This window comes from Vidua macroura, chromosome 6 (assembly GCF_024509145.1).
Source record: "Vidua macroura isolate BioBank_ID:100142 chromosome 6, ASM2450914v1, whole genome shotgun sequence".
NCBI classification, from domain to species: domain Eukaryota; kingdom Metazoa; phylum Chordata; class Aves; order Passeriformes; family Viduidae; genus Vidua; species Vidua macroura.
Genome location: NC_071576.1, coordinates 62,609,861 through 62,632,643, shown reverse-complemented (window position 1 = coordinate 62,632,643; position 22,783 = coordinate 62,609,861). Strand labels below are relative to the sequence as shown.

Genomic DNA, 22,783 nt, shown 5'->3' with positions numbered 1-22,783 from the left:
AAAGTAATAGAAATCAATGTGTTTATCTGTGTATTTCTCCAGCTAAACTTTCATCATCCTATATTCCTTTAAAATTTGTAATCACATAGGGATTGGAAAGTGCCTCTTAAAGTAAACTGTGCTTTAAAGGAAATCACCATTTGTTAAAGCTCTTCTCTTGCAGTCAGGCTAGAGAATGTTTGAAAAACCACACAAGTGGGTTCAAATGTGATTGACAGAATGTTTAAGCATTTCAAAGGATAGAACAATCTGATAAATGGTAAAAACATTCCCTTTGACAGCTTGACAAGTTATTTACACTCTAGAAAGCAGAGATGTTTATTTGTCTCCATCTTTTCTCTCTACAACATTAGTTCTCAGATGATAAATAGATTTGTCTCCATGAGTAGACGCTCCCATGTTTTCTTCCTTTTTAACAGAGGTTCTCACTACTGCTCATTTAATCTCCACACAGCCACTGTTGTTAAGAGCCTTCCCAGCAAAAGAACCTCAGCAGATAACATTTCAAAGTACAGCTCAGGTTGTCTCTGGATACAGCCAAATCCATGCTCATGTGCCAGCAGACCCAGTCTAGAACAAAGCTATCGCAGCAGCCTGCTTCCAATCTCATCACAAAAGGGCATCAGCTGCACTTTCTAAACAAAGCCTTCCAGTTCCCTCCTTCCACTGACATTGTTCCTCAGCTCTCTGGCTCTCGTGCAGCTTTTGTCTTCTGTCAGAGAAATGCCACTTGGGGAAAGATCCCTGCACAACCCCAATCCATCTCTCACTCAGCAGAGAGGGGGTGTACCTCACCTTGTCTGCACGGAGTGATTCCTTCCAGGGAATACCTCCTGGCCTTGGTTTTTCCTGGAGTGCTTCCCAGATCAACTAAAGCTATCACACAGATGGCAGCAAGACTGCTGTCTCCTAGCTCCTCCAGGAGAGATCCTGGGCAGCTCTTTATCAAGTGATGCAAAGGTTGATGCTCAGTGTTTCTCTGTAATCTGAAATAGTTAAAAGGACCATCCAAAACAAAGCACTGAAGATGTCGTTCCAGCAGCCTTTAGGTGTGCATAATCACTGCAGCAGTCAGAACAGAATCTGCCTTGCCACTCGTCCCCATCTGACAGAGAGTTTTCTAAAAATAAACAACTTAGTTATTGAAAAATTAAGATCACAGATAAGAAAACAATGTAACTAATTGAGACAGGAGTCTGTATCTTTGTAGGTAATTTGGAATCAAGTAAGTGTATTGTTTTGGAAACTTACAGCAAGGACCATATGAAATTAACACCCTTGAAAAAGAGCATTAATTACACACAAAAGAAGCCACAATTTCAGTGCCTTTAAGCTGTTTCCTATCTGATTCATCAGCAAGAACACAAGTAATCTTGATAAAAAACCAAAACCACTGTACTACACAAGGAGGAGTTATAAGCAGACTCTTGGGGTGAAATAAACCAGTAAAATAGTACTGCTGATGGAGCTGTCGCTTCCTGAATTATTTTTTTTGTGAGAAGATTCTTTTTCCACACGGTTTTCTAAGAATTTTTCAGTCTTTAAGTGCCTGTAATGAGTGTCTTACCTTGCAATGTCTGTCATTGCAGAAGCTGTAAAATTATTCTTCACATCTTATTGAGAACATGCTTCTTACTTCTGATAGCTAAAAAATATGTTCTATTAGACTAAAAACTCTCTACTTGCATATCTGGTTTTATTATTCAGCACTTTAAACATGATGTATTTAGAGAGGCTTTTACTTTCTTGTTAGAATGCCCCTAGCCCTATCTTTTTTTTTTTTTTTTTATGTTACTGTGCCATGCTTTTAAATGCCTCAATAATAGTGTTACATCACAGATTTATCCTTTAATGAAGTCCACGAATTCCCAAGAAACTTGAAATATTTTCACTGCTTTGTTCAGGGTCCTCTTGGTTCAGCTGGGGAAAGGAGAAGGTTTTTTGGATCACAAGAGGGAGCTCATATTTTTCTGCTATGTGCGATGTGCAGAGGCAGAGTGGAGAACTCACTATAAATCCACCTGGTATAGAAATGAGAAAAAACAGATCTGTCTTAATAACCAAGTTGGATACAGATGCAAGTTTGAATTCAAATCAGTCTCAGCTAAAGACTTTTTCACTGAAACCAGGATTGTCCCAGATTTTGTTCATGAACAGATAACGTCACATTTCAAATTGTGTTTTGATAGTAAAACCACGTAACGTGTATGCTGATCCTCTTCTGTGAATAACTTCCATGGTTTCAGTGGAACCATTTATGGGATGGCAGATGTCTGCCATGAAGAATGATGGCTGCAAAATCCACCCTCCCTCTCTACACAACAGTAACATAGAAAAACTAATGCTCCTAAATAAATCTGGCATTCCCCATCAAGCCCCACCATGCACAGATTGCAGTAGTAGCAAGAGAGTTCTCTGGAGTTTTGGAATGCTCCTGAGCCATTTACAGCCCAAAAGCAAGAGTTACCAAAAGAGCAATGGGAAGGAAGAGAATGAGCTTGCTCTGCAGACTTTGGTCCCTGAGCCTGCACCAAACAAAGCCCAGAGAAGAATGCTCCAGAGAGCTGTGCAGGGTGCTGGAAACACAGCAAGTCAATTCCATGATCAAAATCTCTCCTCCTTCTCCTCCTCCTCCACAGCTGAACTATTTCCTGAAAACCATTTTCTAATCTTTAGTCCTGTTGAAGCCTAAATGTCTGGAACGAAGAGTTTTTCAGGTTTTTATCAGTTCCCATGTTCTCCAAATTTCACACTTAAATAACTTTCAGATGTTTTCTGGCACTGAGCCAACTCTTTTCATCTCATTCCTCACAGGTCTGCACATCTTCCCAAGTCATCCTGCTCCCTTTGTATTGTTTTCACCTCTCTGAAAGAGCCAGGTCTTCCTCATTTATCCACAGACAAATACATCCCTGTGCCTGAAGGGCCCTGGAGGTGTGCATGACACAAGATGAAGAGCATAACTGTGAAACACCAAGAAACTGTTTCAATCTCAAAATTAAGTAGAGTTTTTTTTTAAATTTTTTTGGGGGAAATAATTTCATGCATAGTTTGAGAAGAAAGCTTAAAAAGTTCTTCTGTAATCTCAAGCATCGTTTAAGCTTTCCTGTCAATATTTCACCACACAGTTTCATCAACTGCATGTATGTCCAGAAAAAAAGAGCACAGGTGTGCCTCCTCTAGATCAGTGTATTTTGGATATTTGCCTGTAAGTGCCCCTTTTCATGGGCCTTTCAGTCATTGTTAAAGATTTCAATGGGGATTATTTCTGGAGAACAAAAAAAATCTGAAAGGTATTGTTTTCTGTGCAGATCTGTTTCAATGTTATTTAAACATTGATATGTTGGTGGATGCTCTGCTTTTAAAAACAGGAAAAGTACAAGACTGTGGTCTGCTGTGCTGACTGGCTTAGCCACAAGCTGTTCCAACATCTGACTAAAACATAACAAAACTGTAATACCCAAAACAGGTATGTAGGTCATTAGCAGTTTAAACTAAGTGACATTTATTAATTTTAAAAGGTTGCTCCTTTCTGCATCTAACATTTGGCAGGTCCACCCATAATCCATTCTATCCCAAATAACTTCCCTGAAAACAAAGTGGACCACCTCCAAATTCACCCTATTATCATTAATAGATTCAAAAAGAATAAAAATGGAAGGCTTGCAGATCCATGCAGTTGGCCCTGAATGCATCATAGATATGTGTGGAATGTTTTGCTCATTTGCAAATCTATTCATATTATTCAGTTTTATTGTAATATAAATGCCATTAAACGCCTCATCATATTTCTCAGCATTGTGTGATAATTTACATTTCAATTCTGTTCATATGCCCTCAGTAAACTGCATAAAATCAGATTTTCCTTAAATACAATGTAAAATACCATTTGTGGCTTAATAAAAGTCATGCACACATTTGAAGAAAAAATAACAGAACAGAGTAAAAGAGCGTAAAATTTTCTAATCTCTCATTACCGCAAGTTAAAAGAGCAGCTGAGAAAAAAGAAAACAGAAGAATTTTATGAAGGGTTATGCTATATATATTCAGGTAATAAATGTATGTCTGACCTTTTTGCAGTACCCAAAATTGCCAGCTGCTGGAAGGCTTTGTAATACCCAAAACACGTATGTAGATCATGAGCAGTTCAAACTAAGTGACATTTATAAATTCTAAATGTTGTAATGCTGGTAATATTGGTAATATCAATAAAACAATGACACCAGCATTTCTATTACAACACAAACTGCCTACCAAGCTGACAAAAAGCACTGGGCACCTTCCCATAGCTCACACTTGAGTCCAGTTTGTGCCCAGTAAGCACAACCTAAACCACGGAGGATGTTTGACTCGTGCCAGGCTGCACCATCGTTTCCAAAGGGAAAGCCACTTTACCATGGGAAAGCAAAAGAAACAGGTGACCACGAGTCTTGATAAGGAATGTCTTGCTAGTAACAGATCACTTGAGGACAGAGCTTTCTTCTCCATATTTAAGGCAGTTAAGCCACTTCACTGTGTCTGACCCAAACTTTTCCACGTTGGAGGGGAAGTGCCATCTCTAGTTTTGCACTGTCCAGAGGCCTGGAGCCCAGTCTAAACCTGGCAAACACTGGCAAGGCTTGGTGGCACTGTTAATGAGCCCCTAAAGACACCAGCAAACCACAGCATGAGCTGGCAAAAGCAGCAGCCTTTCCTTTCCCCCAAGGAAGGGAAAAACACTACAGCAATCTGTACTAGAGCCTGGACTCTGCAATCTGTGTGTGTTTGTGTGTCATAATGTGATATTCTAAATGCTTTTGTGTTAGCTCTCCAGACCTTTTCCTGTAGCAGCTAAGGAACAGCTCAACTCGTGCTCTGAGGCTGACATGATGTTCTGATACTCCTCATTTCCTCTTGGACACAGCTTTGACCATCACCACCGAGTTTTGTGTCCTCTCAATTCTCAGTTCAAACCTGAGCAGTGTGCTGGCTCCCCAGTCATCAGCACACCTACAATTAAATGGGATGCTGGGATCTTGTGCAAGTGAAAATGCTTGCTGAGTTTTGGTAACTGCTGACTCAGAACTAGGAACTTATAGAATGCAAATTTTCTATATGTGATCCTAAACCCCCCACAAAGCAAAGGGAGTCATGCGAAAATGTTTAAGGTATTGATATTTTACCTCGTGAACTTAACCACTGTTATTGCTACAAACACCAAATTTACCCTAAAATGTTCCCCAAATCTAGCACAATGGCCAAAGATAAAATGCAAATAGCAATAGTACAAACCTACAGGTGGATCAGCACTGCAAAGCACAGGCTCTTGAATGGTTTGCATGGCAATATGCTACCTGGTGTTTCCTAAGGCCAAAATTGCCAACAGCTGTCAATTATATTTAGACAGAAAGAGTAAATCAGTTGGAAAAACCCCAATCCAGAAGCTTTTACCTCCTGCATTCCAGAGACATGCCATTCTGTACCATGTGTATTGTCGAGCCTCCTCTCACACATCTCTTCAGCAAAGCAAGAAAATTGGACTCCTACTCTTGGGTCTCCTCTGCCACCTGCAGGGATGGGCAAAACCAAACAGAACAAAAAAGAATTAGTGACTTTCACTTGTGGCATAATGAGCAAAGTGTGAGAAATCACTACTTTCTGAAACATGCACTTCTTTTTTCCATTTACTAAACGGAATAATTTACAGTTGCTGCTCCTTTTCAGTGGCTAGACACCACTATCAATGCCAGTGTTTAAATAACAGTACCAAGCTTAAAGCTGATTGTAAGAATTAGTCTTCTAAATTTTTAGCAAAGTGGTTGAAATATATAAGGTGCAACTACATTAAACATACAAACACAAAATCAAACCAACACAAGTCTATCTTGAGACCAGTCTGGAAGCCTGAAACCCTTGAAAGACTTCTTTCAGTATAATTCCTAGCCTTTTATTCATAAAACCAGAATGGCATTCATCCAGTTCTTGATACACATTCTTAGATGACACAAAAACAATGAATGCCAAAGCACTGAATTACAAATAAATTAAGGGTAGCTCTTTTCAATGGAAAGTAACAGTATTTTCTAGTCAATTCCACTGGAAAACAATTCCAACATGAATATGTTTGTAAACAAGGGATGGAGTCAAAGCAAAGTAGTGACAACAAACTTAATACAGTATCCAAGAGGTCAGACATGAGGAGATGGCCACGCACCTAAAGAAAGGGAAGAGAACAGCCACAGTTATTTCTTCAGTTAAGCAAATACAGCTATTTTCCAGATTATATTTCTTTACTAGAACGATCCTGTTCCTATAATAAAACTAATATTCTGTCTGGGAAATTCGAATCAGCCTGCATTTTCTGTGAGCTTCAGAAAGGCTGGAACACCAAACTCTTTGAATGCCAGCTCTTGTCCTCTCGGTGGCACGTCTCTGCACACCCTTCTTCTCTTCCAGGCCTCAGGCACAAAAACTCCAAGTGAGCTCATTTCTGGCTCAGTGATTTTAGCCTGGACTTGGGGGACATTTGAGGCTCTTTGCTTTGTCTGGCTGGGGGAGCTTATCCTCTCCAAAGAAAAAGCTGCTGTCAAATAATAACCAGTTTAAGATTTCACAAAAGCAGTTGGGTCAAAGAAAAAAAAAATTCATTTCATGTCGATTATTGTCATCTCCTTCAGCTGACTCTAAGATCTTATAAGACACTCCAGACTCAAATATTTGGCACAGAAGGACAAAGAAAGAATTACATTTGACCTACCAACATTTTCCAGACTCAGTCCTGTCCTTACTTTTGAATAATTGTTCTCATATTCCAGTATTCTCATCTAGTTTCCACAAAACCTGCTGCACTGACTGCACCTGGAAGCTGGTCAGCAAGGAATTTAGAAAGCCACAGAAAAGGAGCCCAGTGCCAACATCTGTGATAGCTTTTAAAAGGGCAGGTTGCTATGTTAGGCAGAAAAGCAGGTAAGTCTCACTGGAGTGCTTGACAAATATTAACCCTGGTGAATTGGACTGCAGACATGTACATTTTAAGATGCTGATGGTTGTTTTACTGGAGATTTGCACTTATAATATGGATACCTGGTAATACATAACAGTTCATTCCTAACCCAACGAAATAATTAGCAATGATACGACCAATAAATAAAAGCATAAACTTGCAGCGACTCCTGGCATGTGAACAAACCATGCAAAAGAAGCTTGCTAGGCTGGCACAGCAGAAACAGCAGCTCTGGCTCCTCAGCACAGCCAGCACCTGTGCTCTGGAGCTTTTTGTTCTCGGTATGGGACAGGCTCTGCCTTTGCATCCCCTCACGCTGCAGTCCTCTGCAATTTCCCTTTGAACTATCTGCCATGTCAGCTGAATTTATACTAATGAGGAGAGCAGCAGCACTTCATGGCTCAGGCTAGCAGGGAAATCAGTTAGCTTGATCATAAATAGTTCCAAGCAAACTGGGAAGCAAATCAGCCTCACCCTGAAATAAATAAAATACAGCCTTCCCTAACACATATTCAATTGACAAACTTCAAAGCAATTTAGATGTCTTTACCTTAAAGTCTACTTTGTAAGTGATCACTATGCTTACATTTTAAATTTTCATCAGATCTCTTTTTTTTTTCCAGTTTAGCAAACCCCAGCTGAACTTGGAATTCAGATTTTGCCCGATTTTGTCTGTCCTTTAAAACAGCTGCTAAGGCATTACACACAGCTGGCACCAACTGTCTGCTCTGTCATTGCTGGGGCTTTCTCAGGTCCATACTAATAAACACTATACTCATTTTTCCTGATCGTCAGGTGTTTTATGTGGACCTACTACAGACCACTGAAAGGCTGACAAAAACATCTTTTTTTCTTTTTTTTTTCCTCATTTCCCTCTGTAAACTAGAGCGCTCAAAATTGGGATTGCAAAGATGTCTGCTCAGTGAATTCAATCCTCTTCCTATGATAACCTGAAGGATTATTTGTAAAGCTTCATTTCATCCCCTTCTGATAGTGATAACTTGCTGCTTAAACTGGGTAAAATACCTCACTTCATAAAGATAGCACTCCTATTGATTTTCTGCCTCTCACTCATTTCACATCTTGTTTTCAAGCTCATGATGTGGGCATATAATTTTTTGTTAGCCTACATTAGAAATAACCCACATCAGTAAAACACAAGGATGCTGTTCTGTCAGTAGCTCCTTCCCCTTATTTCAATTTCTTCCAAGATGGACAATGAAGCAGTTCCTGCTACACTTCAACTGGATTTGGCCTTCTCCATCTTTTTGAATGTGTTTCCAGGCTTACAGCTGCTCAGAATTTTTACAGGCAGGAAAACACACTGTAATCAAGGTGCCAGGGTCAGAAATCAGTATTAAGAATTTGGATTAAGACCGTGATGTGGGTGTTGTTCCCATCACCTGTAGTTTTATCCCTGTCTCTTAGCTGGGTCACTCCAGTCGCTGCTCCCCAGCCACAGCCACAGCCAGCTTACAGCTTTGTCACAACCTTAGTTTCAAAAGGTTATGACTTCAAGAAAAAGAATGCTACTACCTCAGCTCTTTCAAATTTGCATTGTTTAGGTCAACTAAAACAGAAAAGTGTTAATTCCAGGAAAGAGTGTAGACCATACAGACAGCTCTCAAACTAGCACAAATTCATAATGAACAAAACCTCCCCCCCCATCCAGACCTCCTCACAGTAATCTCCAGAGCCAGGCCCAGAAAAAACTTTCAAATGCAAATGTTCTCCAACAGGAAATCCAAAAAAAGAAAAAAATGAATATATCCATTTGCAGAACAGACTTTTACATCACCCATCTAAATACCAAGGAGAAAGGCCTAATGCTGTTTTCAGCTCCTCCTCCAAGCAACCTATTTCTTTTGGTCACTTGAAAGTTTTAGAAATATTTTTGATATCATCAGAACTATTTTTGAAGCGTAGTGTGTTTCAGCAGGCCTTTTTCCAGCTTCAAAAGGTGTCTGCACTTCAATAGTCTGTTATGTAGATGCATCCAAAGTTTGAATTTGGTTGCTGTTGCTTCACAGTCTGTCAGAAGCTCAGCACAGGAAGCATTGTCTCCAGCCAATTAATCCACTTCCCATATCATTTTGTGTAATATCCTGCAGCAGAAATTACAGACACTGGTCCAGCTCCCTCACTGCTCTTTCAGATACCTGTCAGGAGAGATATTTCTTAACCAGTAAAGCATACCCATTCTGAAAAACTATGATGCACTGTCCCGTGGGGATTTTTTGCCAAGAGCTCAATTCTTTCCTCTTTTAATTCGAGCAGTTCTTATCACTAGACATGCAGTGTTGCACCCAAAGGAGTACAAACAGAAGCCAGATATAGGAAGAATGTATAAGAAGCCAGATAAGATTTTTTTGATAAGCACTGGATGTTTAGTTACACCCTTGGTCCTGCGTTACTCTGCTGTGTAACCGTAGACGCAGAGCTGGAGTAACCGCTGTGTAAAACAGAACAACACATCCCTGTCCCAGCACGTGGCACACGCCTGCTCACTTCAAGGAGGGAACTCTTCTGTGCAAAGTCCTCTCCTCAGCGAGTTCGTCTTGAACTCACTCCTAAAGCCAGCATGTCAGCAGCACTCCCCAGGCACACGGCGCCGCACAGCGCCGGAGCGGGACCCAGGCCTCAATGCCGAGTGCACACGTGGCTTTAAGGAGCTTTCCTCAGGGCAGAAATATTGCTCTCGTGTCACGGGAGGAAAACCAAGCTGAAGAAAGGAAATATCATCTCCTTTAGAAGGTCACTCAATGTGTCCCTGGCAAGCTTGGGCAGCAATTGGGCAGCAGTCACTGCTGTGCTGCAGGCAGTACTGATCACGATCGCATGGAGAGCAGCCTTCACCAAGCTCACCAAACTGAAAACTCTCTGCTTCCCCAACACAAAAGTCCAGCAAGGAGCAGCTTACATCACAGGATAGGAGTGACTAATAATGAAAATACTGAAATGACAAAAATAGGCTTTGCAGCAATAGAGGAAGTCCATCTGTATTTTAACATTCGTACATTCTACTTGAGACATTTCTAAAAATAACCATACTGTTGTCACTGCTGCTCTTGACTCACGGGGTGCCAAGATAGAAATACAGATAACTAAAGCTTCAGCTCGGATGGTGCCTTTAGCTAATGATTGAGCATGATTTAATATTGAGTATGACTTCACTATTGATGTACGTTTGTTACTTCCCAAAGCTCATGGCCAGGACAGGACATATCCTGCAGACAAAGTGCAGGAATGCCACTAGTTCATCAGGATCCCTTCAGAGCCACAAGGGTCCAACTCAAAATGCTTAACATTAAGGAATTTACAGTCACAATATTTGTTTGTTTGTGGGTAGTCCTTTTACAGATGAGAATATTCATGATTTCCTCATTCCACCATCAAATGCTTTGCAGAGACCTTGGACTATAACTTTGTGTGGGAGTAAATGGAAGAGTTACTTAAATAGCAGTAGCAAACTTAACAGCTCAGCAACCTGTGAACATTCTTTAATCTTGATCCAATAGTTAACTCATGGCCCAGATAATAGCACCACGGGTATATTTGGTATTCATTTAGGGTTTTACACCAGTACTGGAACTAAGCCACTCACAGTGCTCTATCATCAGCACATTCTTTCTCTCTTGGTCTCAATGTTCACCTCTCCCAGCTCCCTAAATTTCCAGACACAAAGGCAGAACTTTCATTAGATGTCAAGGGTGAGGCCCCAAAGATCTCCATGTGGTCCAGTGTGAAAGCCAAAGCGATGCTGTGGCTGTAAATAGAAATGCTAAAAGAGCTGATCCACAGACCATAATGTGTTGAGAAGGAGAGCAAGGCAAAAACAAAAGGAAAACAAAAAACAAAAACAAACAAACAAACAAAAAACCCAAATAAAAAAAAAAAAAAAAAAAAAAGCCCCTAAGCCTCACCTCCACAAAAAAAGAAATCCAAACCAAACCAAAATAAAAGGTGCTCACTGTCTTAGTCTGCAAACAGCCAGGACAGCTTTTCTTGCTAGTCAAGCTTGCCTCTTTTTTGTGGCTGCTCATGAACTGTCATTTCACAGCAGGACCCCAGGCACACAACCACTGGGCACGTGGTAAATGCTAAACATGGATTTGTTTATCCCAGCCGTGGGGGCACAAAGGGGGACTGGGAGCACTCAGCAGAACACTGACACTGCTTTTCTCAGGAGAAAATGGTGAAAATGCCAGGCCCTAAAAATATTCCAAATGGTTTCACTTTTCTTGCATTCATAAGGCAGCACTATCCTATTACATAACAGTTTCTTTTAATAGCATCCTTTTGTCCAGCCCCATGAGAAAGGAAACACATTCCTTTATAGGACAGTGGAATGCCAGTGGTTAGCTCACATCAACACCAAAAGATGAGCAGTTGGCAAAAAGCACGTGCTTTTGCATTGCACCTATACAAGGACACAGTAAATTCAAGAAAAGGCTCCATTTGTTGCAGAAGCTCTACCCTAGCCCTGTTTAATGAATTAGTGATTCTAAATTCTTAGCTAAACTGCAGTGCTATGTTTTACTGTTTCAGGCCAGATAATCAATATTTCAGAGGATGCACAAGTCAAGATGCAATATTACAATACAAACATCTTGAACATCAAGTAAGAAATATACATTTATGTTTATATTACCTGTTTCCATTTCTTCATATGATTTTTTACACATTATTTGAATAGTATTAGACCTATATTCAAGCTTTTCTTACAAAAAATGTATTCATTAATGGGATCTGATTCTTCCAATGGCAATGAACTTTCATGTGAGAGATGAGGAACGTGTGACCTTAATACAGGTGGATATTCACAGAAAATGTCAATGGTGTTGAGACAGAGAGGATGGTCTAAATCTGCCTAGCTCCTAATCAAGCACTGTCACTGAATTCTGTAAAACAATGGCTTTGTTAAACAGAGAAATAGAAGTTCCTTTTCTCACCTTCATTGTTCATACAGCAGTAAGTTAAAGCACGACACACAAACCCAGAAAGCATTCCCCAGTTCACATAAAGAACATAAAGAAACTTGACATCCCATACACTTTTGTGTACTGTCCTTTTAGCCAGCACTAAAAACCAGCTCTCCCATAAAGGCACGCTACACCAGTGCAAGCCACATCAGGGTTTCAGGTGAAGCTGCATCTGTGCACAGCCCACCAACACCTCCTGGGCCAAGCTGCTAACAGGGAAAATTGGGCTATTCCAGCTCTTTCCGAAGCCCACTCTTCTTTTTTGCTCAGCTTTCTTTATCCAGGGCCTGCCTATGCCAACAGGAGAAGGAGAGTGCAAATCCCAGGCACTGCCAAGCCCACCTTAAGCACAAGGGAACTCCTCCAAAAGAGCAGTACCTACGAACTGAAATAAATATTAGTATATTTCAGCTACAAACTGAAATAAACCTGTGGAAAGCTGCTAAGTCAGGACTCTGAGGAGACAGATGCATAAAATATTGATATATAGTCAATAAATAGAAAGGTGAGTGCTAAACTGATAAACATTTGGAGAAACTCACCTGGAAAAGAGAAGGCTGCAGGGAGCCTTTAGCACCTTTCAGTACCAAAGGGGGTCTGCAGGAAAACTGGAGACTTCTGACAAGGGCATGTGATGGCAGGACAAGGGGTGATGCTTTAAACTGCCAGAGGGGAGGTTTGTATCAGACATCAGGAATAAATCCTTTACTGCGAGGCTGGTGAGGCACTCGGGGCTGCCAGGAGAGCTGTGGATGCCTCACAACTGAAAATGTGCAAGATCAAGTTGGGTGAGGCTGTGGGGGGATCTCTGCATCCCCCTGGATCTCCCCATGGGCTGTGGGTGGATCTCTGCATCCCCTGTGGATCCCCAGGGCTGTGGGTGGATCTCTGCATCCCCCTGGATCCCCAGGGGCTGTGGGTGGATCTCTGCATCCCCCTGGATCCCCAGGGGCTGTGGGTGGATCTCTGCATCCCCCTGGATCCCCAGGGGCTGTGGGTGGATCTCTGCATCCCCGTGAATCCCATGGGCTGTGAGTGGATCTCTGCATCCCCCCATGATCCCCAGGGGCTGTGGGAGGATCTCTGCATCCCTGTGGATCCCCAGGGGCTGCAGGGGCTCAGCTGTCTCACCATGATCATCACCAGGGCCTGCAGAGGAATCTCAGCTCTGGCCCCCAGAGCAGCTCCTGCCCCTCCTTCCCCACTGCCCTTGGTGTTTCCATTGTTGTTTCCCTCACATGTTCTCACCTCCTCCTCCTCTCTGGCTGGAATGAAAACTGCCCCCACCTTTGTCTGGATTTCTCCTTTAAGCTCTTATCCCAGAGGTGTTCCCACCATCCCTACTTGTCCCAGCCTTGGCCAGCAGCAGCTCCATCCTCTGAGCCACCAGGGACTGCCTCTGCTGGACATGGTGGAGGCTTCCAGCAGCTTCTCACAGGAGCCACCTTTGTGCCCCCACTACCAAAAACCAGGGCATGCAAACCAACACGACCAATGAAGAGCATATTTACCTGTAGGACCATGTAATTGTTGAAAAGAAATATTATTTTAACCATTTTCTTTTTTTCAAGGGCTGTATTTTGAGCTGAATGCATGTGTCCTTGTTCTTTGCAATGGAGTGGAAACCAAACAAGCCCTGACAAACAGCCCCAGCCTCAGCTCAGATGGTAACAGTGCCCTGCCACCAGCCCAGGCCCTAGACATTGAACTGTCTTACAAGAAACTGAGAGAATTTCAACTTAATTCCCCAGCACCTTGGTTTAGTAAAGATTAAATTTCCAAAAGCCTGGATTGACCTAACTCAAATCTGACATTGGACAGTATCAACTATTAGGGATTGTGAAGCTGTGCCACAAAGCTGTTGCAAAACATTCATGAAATTTGCCCAAACATACTAATTTTACTTCAAAAGCATTCATTTTCCCTAATGCATGAGGGGGAAAATAACTTACAATCATTCTCTTTACAAACTTATAATCATTCCCTTTAAATAAGCAACCAAACTCTGAAAGGAAACCACCGTTTTCCTCCTTTATTTTCTGTGTAATCCTGGGCACAGCTATCAACACTTTTCATCACACAGAAGATGAAGAGGATAAAAATACGGAGAAATTCAAATTAAGAGTTTTCAAAATTTTTTGTTTTAGAATTTTGCTCCTCTCATGCCTGTAGAAGGTGAAAATAAAAGCTATGTAAAAGAAAGAAGCTGTTTAGCATCCTCCCCCACAATATGGGAAAATGATCTGTTTCTTCTGAGAGCAGTGTTTTAGCACAGTAGGATGTTCTTGTGTTGTGACAAGATAATGTGTGTGTAAAGCACTCCTGTAATTTAGCTGTCACACAGGCACAGCTACTCCAGTGCATGTGTGTCGAGGGAGAATTAGCTTTGATCTGAAAAATGCATCAGATGGTTTCCATTCCTAACACTGAGTCAATTCTGTTTGGTAAGAAATTAATCTGGCCATCTCACACACAGCCCCTGTCAGAGTGTTTAATGATGCTGTGACTGCATGGAGCTGTTTACATGGGAAAAAACTGATGTCAGTACAGATAAAAACCACTTTTTAAGGGTTTTTATCTGAGTACTTCCACTTTGGAGCATCCTAGATATTTAAGGGCCATCAGGGTAACAATCTATCCAGCAAATTTTTCTGTGAAGGAAAAAACTGGACTACTTCATCTTGAATAGACACTAAACCTGGGAACTGAGAAACACATTTTCTGTAGCTTTTGTAACTTCAATATTAGAGATACAGATGTGAAAACAGAATTATTTTCACAATTATGCCTGCCAACATTATGAAGACTGACTGCAACTTGCTGTAGTTTCAACTGTTAAACAGCACAGCTGGTACTAGGTTTTTTCACTAAAATAACTCTCCCAAAAACTATTTAACTTCAGCCTCTGAGTTTTTCAGCACATGCTTCTTCAGACGAAGAGAAAGCAAAAGTAATTCCAATTTCACCTCCTGCACGTGCTCACTTGAGTGCACAAAGCATTTCTAAGAAATTCCAGAGCTCTTTCTACACCGAGAATGCTTCAGTCTCTCAAGTTTGGCTGCTGCTACAATTCACCTGTAACTCTTCCTTTGTCACGTGGGGAAAAAGGGCTAAACACCAGATCAGAAAAAACCCACCAGCTTAAATAAGGCCTCGCTGTCCAGCATTCCCTTCAGCCACATCACAGCTCCCCAGAGCCTCAGCTCCAGGCACAGCCAAGGCTTTCATGGAGAGCTAGGGGCAGAGACTGCCCGCAGCCATTCAGTGCAGCACAAACGGAACAAGTGAAAACTGCACCCATACTTGTGCCTCACCAAGTACAAGCCTGGCTCTTCCACTTTCTGACTGGCTTCTGTTCCCAAAGACTGCTCTGATGCAGTGAAAACATCTATCTTGAGCAACGTAGCCTTTACTGCCAGTACTCCACTTCTATAAATAAGCATCCCTCACTTTCTTTCCGTAGTAAATGAAAATAAACAAGAGAGTATGTGCACACAGATGGGCTATTTCAGGATTCAGTGCAACCCAGGCAGCAGGGCAGACAAAGGGGAAGCTGTGGTATTTTTTTAACTTTGAAGCTGATGGAGTAGGAGTGTAGAAAAGAATGAGGACTGTGGTGAGCAGCCCAAACCAAATAATTTTTGAGAATTTTACATCTCTTCTCAGGGAAGAGAACCATGTCATCTCTCACCATCTCTGACTGTATACATATATTTGTGGTTATTAGCTGTACTACTGAACAAATTACACCTCTGAGCACTGAGATTCCCATATTCACACTGCCTTCTAAGCATTATTCTTGGATGTGAAGAGAAGACACATTAATTGGGCAGTTACACACACATTACCTGTGTTTGTCCTTTTGGCCAGACCAGGGAAGGCAGAGCCATATTTCACAATCCAGCCCATAATGTTATTTTTCCAAGCCACAAGAATTAACAGCTTTGCCACCAGCCCTCCTCTCAGAGAATCAGCTCTTTGCTGGTGTTCTCTAGGCAGATGCCTTTTATTTTCCCCAGTGATACCATTTTCTATTTACTTATCTGCTTTCCCTCAGGTACCTGCCTTCTTTCTTCCTCACTCTGCAGTAAGAACAACCTCTTTCTCTGACAGAAAAAAATATAAAATAAAATAAAATACCACCTCTTTGGCCTCTTTCAAGTACCCCTTTGCCATGAAGTCCCACCTGGAGGTCAGCTCGTGGTGATCAGGCAGCTGGCAAATTGCAGAGGCTGTTGGTTGATTTTTCCTCCTTCCTCAGAGGAAACATCCATTTCACTTCCCTCTCTTCTCTTCCCCTGTAATCTCCATCCCCTTGCCCTGCAAACATGGGGGATGAAATAACAAATAAAATTAAAATAAATATTAATATAATAAAAATACTTATTTAAGAATAAAAATCCGGACCCAGTCTATTTTCCCCCCAATTACAGAGAAATTATTCCTCCCTTGCTGAAATATTTGAGCGGGTTTTTTGGGTTTTGCTCTTGATGATTGTGTATTTATTTTTCAATATCATCATGCTTCAGTGGTCTATCTTCGCTGCCTTCTCAAACGATTCTTTTGAGGAATACTGTGATTTTACTATAATCTCATTTAAAATACAGTAGGTGGGATTTTGTCTTGATCTGTATTCTTGGCTGCAATTGTCGGGCTGCAAAAGGACAAGTAGTAACAGGTGTACATAGAACTATGGGAGAAACAGCTTTTTCTTTCTTCTTTTTTTTTTTCCTTTTTTAATCTCTGAATAGCAGAAGAAAAGGAATTTTTAAAAATCTGTGTATGCAGTTTTGGGCCAGTTAAAAAATGTATCATTCGTGTCTCTAAAAGTTTATTATATATAAGCTGAAAACCAGAAAACGACAAAGTCAGGATCTGAGTAGGCAGAAAAACCTCAACAGGTCTGGCCACGTTAGACACCCAGAAGCTGACTTGCTTGCCTTGTTGTACAAAGAGTTTAATGGCTTCCAGACACACAGCACTGCCCGGTAATCCAAGAGAATTAAAGTGCAATTAGTTACACCCTTTGAAATGAATATATCAGCTGCTCAATGGTACCTTTTCTGTCCCTAGCAGGCTGTGAGCTGGGTAGCTGAAACAGGAATTGTAACCACAGCACAGCTTGGTCTGTGCACAGTGACCATTAGCTGCCTTTAATGGTTTGCTCACCGAGAATTCGCACGACAAAGGAAGGGCTGCAAGTATTCAAATAACACACCACGCCTGCAAACAGGCATTCCCTGCTCCCTGGTGGAAAGGCAACTGCAGGACCAGGAGAAAAACAACTTACAGGACAAGAAAACCTGGGCTAACTCACTGAGTATGCACAACATCCAATAACCAGTGCTTATTTGGTGAATGTTAGAAGTGACCAGCCACAAAAGGAACCAGTCATTATTTGCTCTAGAATGCAAAGTCTGTTCATTTATTTTTTGTTGTTTTAAGTAAAATAACACAAACACACACACACACAAGGATGGCTCTTCTAGAGTCAGTAGCGAGTAAAGGATTGTGCTGAAATTCCCAAATGATAATTCTTATATTAGCAATGTTATTAATGATATTCTAAAGCACCTGTCCAAACAACAATTTCAGAAGCAGCACTGATTCTTCCTTGCAAAGAAAGCTCTACCAGCACTTTTCAGTCTAACACAGCACAGCAAAAATAAGTTATTGCTCAACAGTGAGGGCTCGATGTTCATTTGGGAGAACACTGCATATTTACAGCTCTCTGGAACCACCCTAGGGGATTCTGGGAAGCTCATCACATAGAGCATCTCATTTAAACAAGCACCTAAGGAATTCCCATCTCCTGCCCTAGGCAGCTCATGGCAGTGGTGTCCTGCTGAAAGCATCCACCAGGTAGGAATGGAGCTGGGTTTTTTACAACATGCCGACAAACCTCACCAAAAATCCCCACCTTTCCTGATTGCCTGTCTTTTGACCTTAAAAAGCCTTCCCCTAAAGGGGCTGTGGCTATGATTTTGTTATCCACGTTACAAAGGAGGAAGAATTTTCAGTGCTTTTCCCTCCGCCTTTTCAGAGGCTCCCAAAATGCTTGAGCTGATGCCTCATGTTGAAACCTCACATCCTGAAAAGCTTTGTTTTGTATCTATAAGCTAGGAGAGTCCATTTTTAAATTTCTTCCTTCCTAGCATTTATGTTCCCTTCCCACTTGTTACAATGATATTTCAGTGTGTACAGCAATATATTAATTTAATCTTAGTGCCTTTTCCATGGCATGATCAGTAAAACTTTGCAGCCCTGTACTTTGCAAACACTATTCTAGAACACTTGCATTTCCTAACTGACAGAATTGTCCAATTCCAGGAAGAGCTAAGAGCATACCACTTAAAAGGGGGACTTTTATAAAAGGTTTCCACAACTAAACTAAATATTATCTGGGCTTGTTGTCTCCTCCCCATGGCCACTGAAAAAGTCTTCCTGCTTTTGTACTATTAAACTTTCTTTTTCTGAAACAGTTGGGAGCAATCCCTTAGCTAAGCCAGCTACTTTCTCTCCCAGGAACTACCAGGGGAAACATTGTCTGACCAGGCCAAATAAAAGAGGCCAGGAATACTTCAGCAGGAAATGCCTTAGGCAATTGAGGCAATTGAAATTCCAGTTTTGGGACAGGATTTACATCTTGGCACTGCTTGTAAACCATAAACCCCCATTTTGTGCACAATCACTTTCTGCAAAATTTTTGAGGCCCAGATAAGAATTTTTGTGGAACTGACACATAAAATGCTTCTCCTGTCATTAACACTGCAATAAATTAATATACAGGAAAAATTATTATTGCTTTCTTTTAAATGGACTTTTCTCTTGATCTAGAACTCATGAGATTTCTGAAATAGCTTCAGATGTGCTGTTTGCAGCCTTACATTTATCTCCATTATATAGCAGAGCAGCTTGTTCCAGCTCATTCTTCAATTACAGCTCTTCAAAAGGACCCAAAAATTTGGATGGAACCGTGGGGGACCGAATGGCAACCAGACCCTTCAATATAGTAGCAGTGTGATTTTCTTTGACTAAAGCTATAAAAGACACACATGCACACAGATATATAAAAGATGCAAACACATCATGCAAAGCAATATCTCGGCACCCATGAGAACTTTCTTAACACACTGAGCAGGCATGCACCTGGTTGAGAGGCCCACACCACACGTTCAGCATTTGGGATCTCCATTACACCAGCATATAACCTAATGCCAATTTTGTTTATAAAACCCCTAATAAAAAGCCAGGAGATTTCTCCTCAGAGTCTGCTGTTCCACCTTTTATCCTTTCCTTATTCCTCTCACCGTAATCCAAATAAAGAGCCATGATTTCATACCTGCCTGCCCCTGGTGGGTTACCACCTGTTTTGCAGCTGGTGGGCCTCTTTCTTTACATGAAACAGTTTTCAAACCAGCCCTTCCTTCTGGCACCACGAGACAAATTTTAGTCCCACTAAAACTTAGCGTCCAATTGCCTTCACATAATCACAGCCACGACCCCAAGCACTCCTGTAATTATTCCAAAAAGACAAAAAAACAAAAAAACTGCAGCAGTTTGAAAACCTGCCTTTTTCATCCAAGATTTAAGGGTCTGTTTGCTCCTTCCGGAGACTACATATTGTGACATTTTGCTCAGTCTAACAGATGCTACAAACTACTCTTCTTAAAGCTGTGACCCTTATTCTTGTTTACTGCTTTTGCATAATGTGAAAAGACATATTAACGGTCTCTCCAGTAACTGGGAATTACTGCAATGGATTTATTCTTTAAGTATTGTTCCACATACAGAAATTTCCAATGAAACTCAGCCCTATTGTAATGAAAACTCAAGACTTATGCCCTCGTATTCCTCCTGATTGTTGTATGATTTCACTCTTATTTTTATTACAGTCCTCTAACAGCAGATGTATTTTATTTAAGAACCTGAGAAGGAAGCAAGTGTCTTTTCAGGACAAAGGAATAAGGGCATTTCAGAGCAGATTTTACTGAAGAAACTGTTGTTACCATGATTAAACCTTCATTTAGAATTAACTGGTATGCCAGCAGACAAGTTCAGATATCATGACATACACTGAGATACTCGATTTCACTGTATTAAGAGAATCTATATAATTCAGATTTATTGTCAGTATGTTCAAGTATGGAGGTCATTTAAACATATTTTTATACATGATTTCTGAAGTTTGCTGTTAAGATTATCTTCTTTAAAACAAAACACATGAGCACCTTTTGGATTTCAAAGACATTTTTAAAATTAAGACGACAATTTAATTTTTTTTAGATTAAGATGGCAAACCTTGTTCCTTGCACAAATGCACTAAATGATGATGTGCAACTTGGACTTGTCAAAAGCACTTTGTAACAATTATCACATTCAGCCATGCTCACCATATTTTGCACTTGCTGCAGCTGAGGTGCTTGAACAGGTGTCTGCAGTTTTGTTGTGATGAAGGCACGCTGATAAAGGAGGAGAGATGCTGACACAACCTGCTTAGCTGATCATCCTCTCTGCACTGCACCTGCACTCACCCCAGCTGCACTGCCTTTATGCAACAAGAAACACCAGACTGGACAGAGGCAGGGAAGTGAGAAGAGTTCAATCCACTGAACTCTTGGGAGAGCAGAGCAAACAACAAAACCCAGCACCAGGATGCTCTCTGTACCTATAAATGTGCCCCTTTCCCCTCTTCATCTCTCAGTTTCTTTCCTCTGACAGGGCTATTGCTAAAAAGCATTGTTTTGGAGTGCAATCTGCGTGAAAAGGTGCATTGTGCCCGGAGAATAGATCCCTGACCCACAAAAGCCTTCTGGAGTCACCACTCTGCCTCCTGCACGCACTCAGGGATTCTCCAAAGTTATCCAGGCTGAGGAGGTCTTAGCAAAGTCTTTTGTATTATACCAACTGCAGGAGCTTCATGGGGATTTTTATGCTAATGATTCTCTTTAATCTCCATATAATTCAGGCCAGCTAAAAATAGCTCTTTTACAAACAGTGAATCATCATGACTTTAAGTGGATGCAGTTCTGCCACAATAAAGTTGAAATCTCTGTTCCAGAGCACCATTCTTTACTCTCCGCACGTAACAGCCACCCAACAAGCCACTGACAAAAATCAATAGGGCTGATTTTTCTTCTCCCCTCTTACTTCAGCTGCCAGTACTACGACCAGGGACAAATAAAGAAACAACTCCAAGTACCATACTAATTTGAAGGATAATTCCAGTAACTAAAGAGGACTTAAAAATTTCTTTTAAATTAAGACAATTAGTCACGAGATTGTCAAATCTCACAACAGTAGCCATGGTAATTTCTTTTTTGAAAGAAAAGAAAAAAGCATCTAGCCCCAAAGCAGGCTGTAGGCCCAGTTTTGCTGCTGTTTAACCCTCCTGGAATGTGTGAGAACTCTGAGACACACGCAGCAGCTGAGCTGATTACCTATGATTAATTAGCATCCATCTCACATTAATTAGATCTCACTCACAAGTTTTTTCACAGTGTAAATACACATGTATTCCATGTGCAGAGATATCTCCCAGTGTCTCACTACCAGGAGACAAACAGCTTTGCAAATCTGTCTCCAAAGGTCAAGCAGGCCTTGCAGGAAAGGGTTAGTTTTGTATCTGTTGTCCATAGCCCATTTTAACCTCAAAATACTGTCACCAAAGGAAGCAGAAACAGGCATGTTGAAATCCTAAACAGTAATTCAAATGGAAATTAAAAAAAAAAAAAAAGACAATCTAATTGGTTGCCTTACACAACTCTTTGTAGGCTCTTTGAGTTTTGCCAACACCCTTAAGGAATTCCCTTAAGACAAGTACGTAAGATAAAGGATTGTATGCACTTTTCTTAGAAAGAAGGTGGAATAAATGAACAACTGCAGAGCAAAGGCCAACTATTAATATCAGAGGTTTAAGGCTAAGGGAGATCCAGGCGTTGGCTGATGAAAAGTAAGCATAAAATAAGCTGAAAGATTGTTCCCTGCACTTTTAAAAGCCTTCATGCATGAGCTTCTCTGACATTTGCTTTTGGATCTTATTATGTTTTATTTTGCTCTTTTTCAATGGAAGTTAACAGTGTGATCCCTGGGCTGCCTTATGTACCTTACCAGCAGTGAGACATATCTCTCAACTTACCCAAATCTCAGCCTTCATGGCTCTGCTGTGCTGGGGTCCTGTAAAAGGATGCCAGTGTCAGTTTTGGGCAGCAGGATGGAAACAAATCCCCAGCAGTGTCCTGCAGCCTCTCTTACACAGTCACACAGGGTTCTGACACAGCAGTCTGAGCTGAAAGAACCCACAAGGACCATCAAGTCCAGCTGTTCAGGGAGTGGCCCATTTGGAGACTGAACCCCCAGCTGGGTGGTGTCAGCACCATGCTCTGACCAGCTGAGCTCATCTCAGGGTCAGTGCACAATGAGCAATTACAGACATTTTAAGCCCACTCTGTTTTAATTTTTTTTTTTTTTAATTATTGCAATTAAACCAATGGCTACAGATGAAAATCACCAACCAGGAGACAGATGTCACAGCTGTGATACCTCAAACTAACCTGACAATCCAGGCAAAGAAACAGATCCTGAAGGACACCGGGAACAGTGAACCCCCCAAACAGAGGGCCAAACAGATTATTTTCCATAATCCTCCCTAGTGAAACCAGAGGAGGAGAGATTTACATTAGATGTTAGGAAAACATTCTTCACTGTGGGGTGGTGGGGCTCTGGTGCAGGTTGCCCAGAGAAGTTGTGGATGCCCCAATCTCTGGAACAGCAAGCTGCTGTGGTGGGTGGCACCCCTGCCCAAGGCAGGAGGGTGGAA

The 22,783-nt window shown here is 41.4% G+C and overlaps 1 long non-coding RNA gene across 2 annotated transcripts; it reads right to left on the bottom strand.

Moving 5' to 3' along the window:
• Positions 1 to 302: 302 nt before the first annotated feature.
• Positions 303 to 22,586, bottom strand: LOC128808924 (uncharacterized). 2 transcript variants are annotated; one of them, XR_008437570.1, is made up of 5 exons: positions 22,518 to 22,586; positions 22,103 to 22,140; positions 16,151 to 16,284; positions 5,431 to 5,546; positions 303 to 2,021 (listed from the first exon to the last, which is right to left on the bottom strand). It is a non-coding gene; the product is annotated as an uncharacterized LOC128808924 (long non-coding RNA). The 2 variants fall into 2 exon arrangements; XR_008437571.1 differs by lacking the exons at positions 22,103 to 22,140; positions 22,518 to 22,586 and adding an exon at positions 17,134 to 17,207.
• Between the last annotated feature and the right edge of the window lie 197 nt (positions 22,587 to 22,783).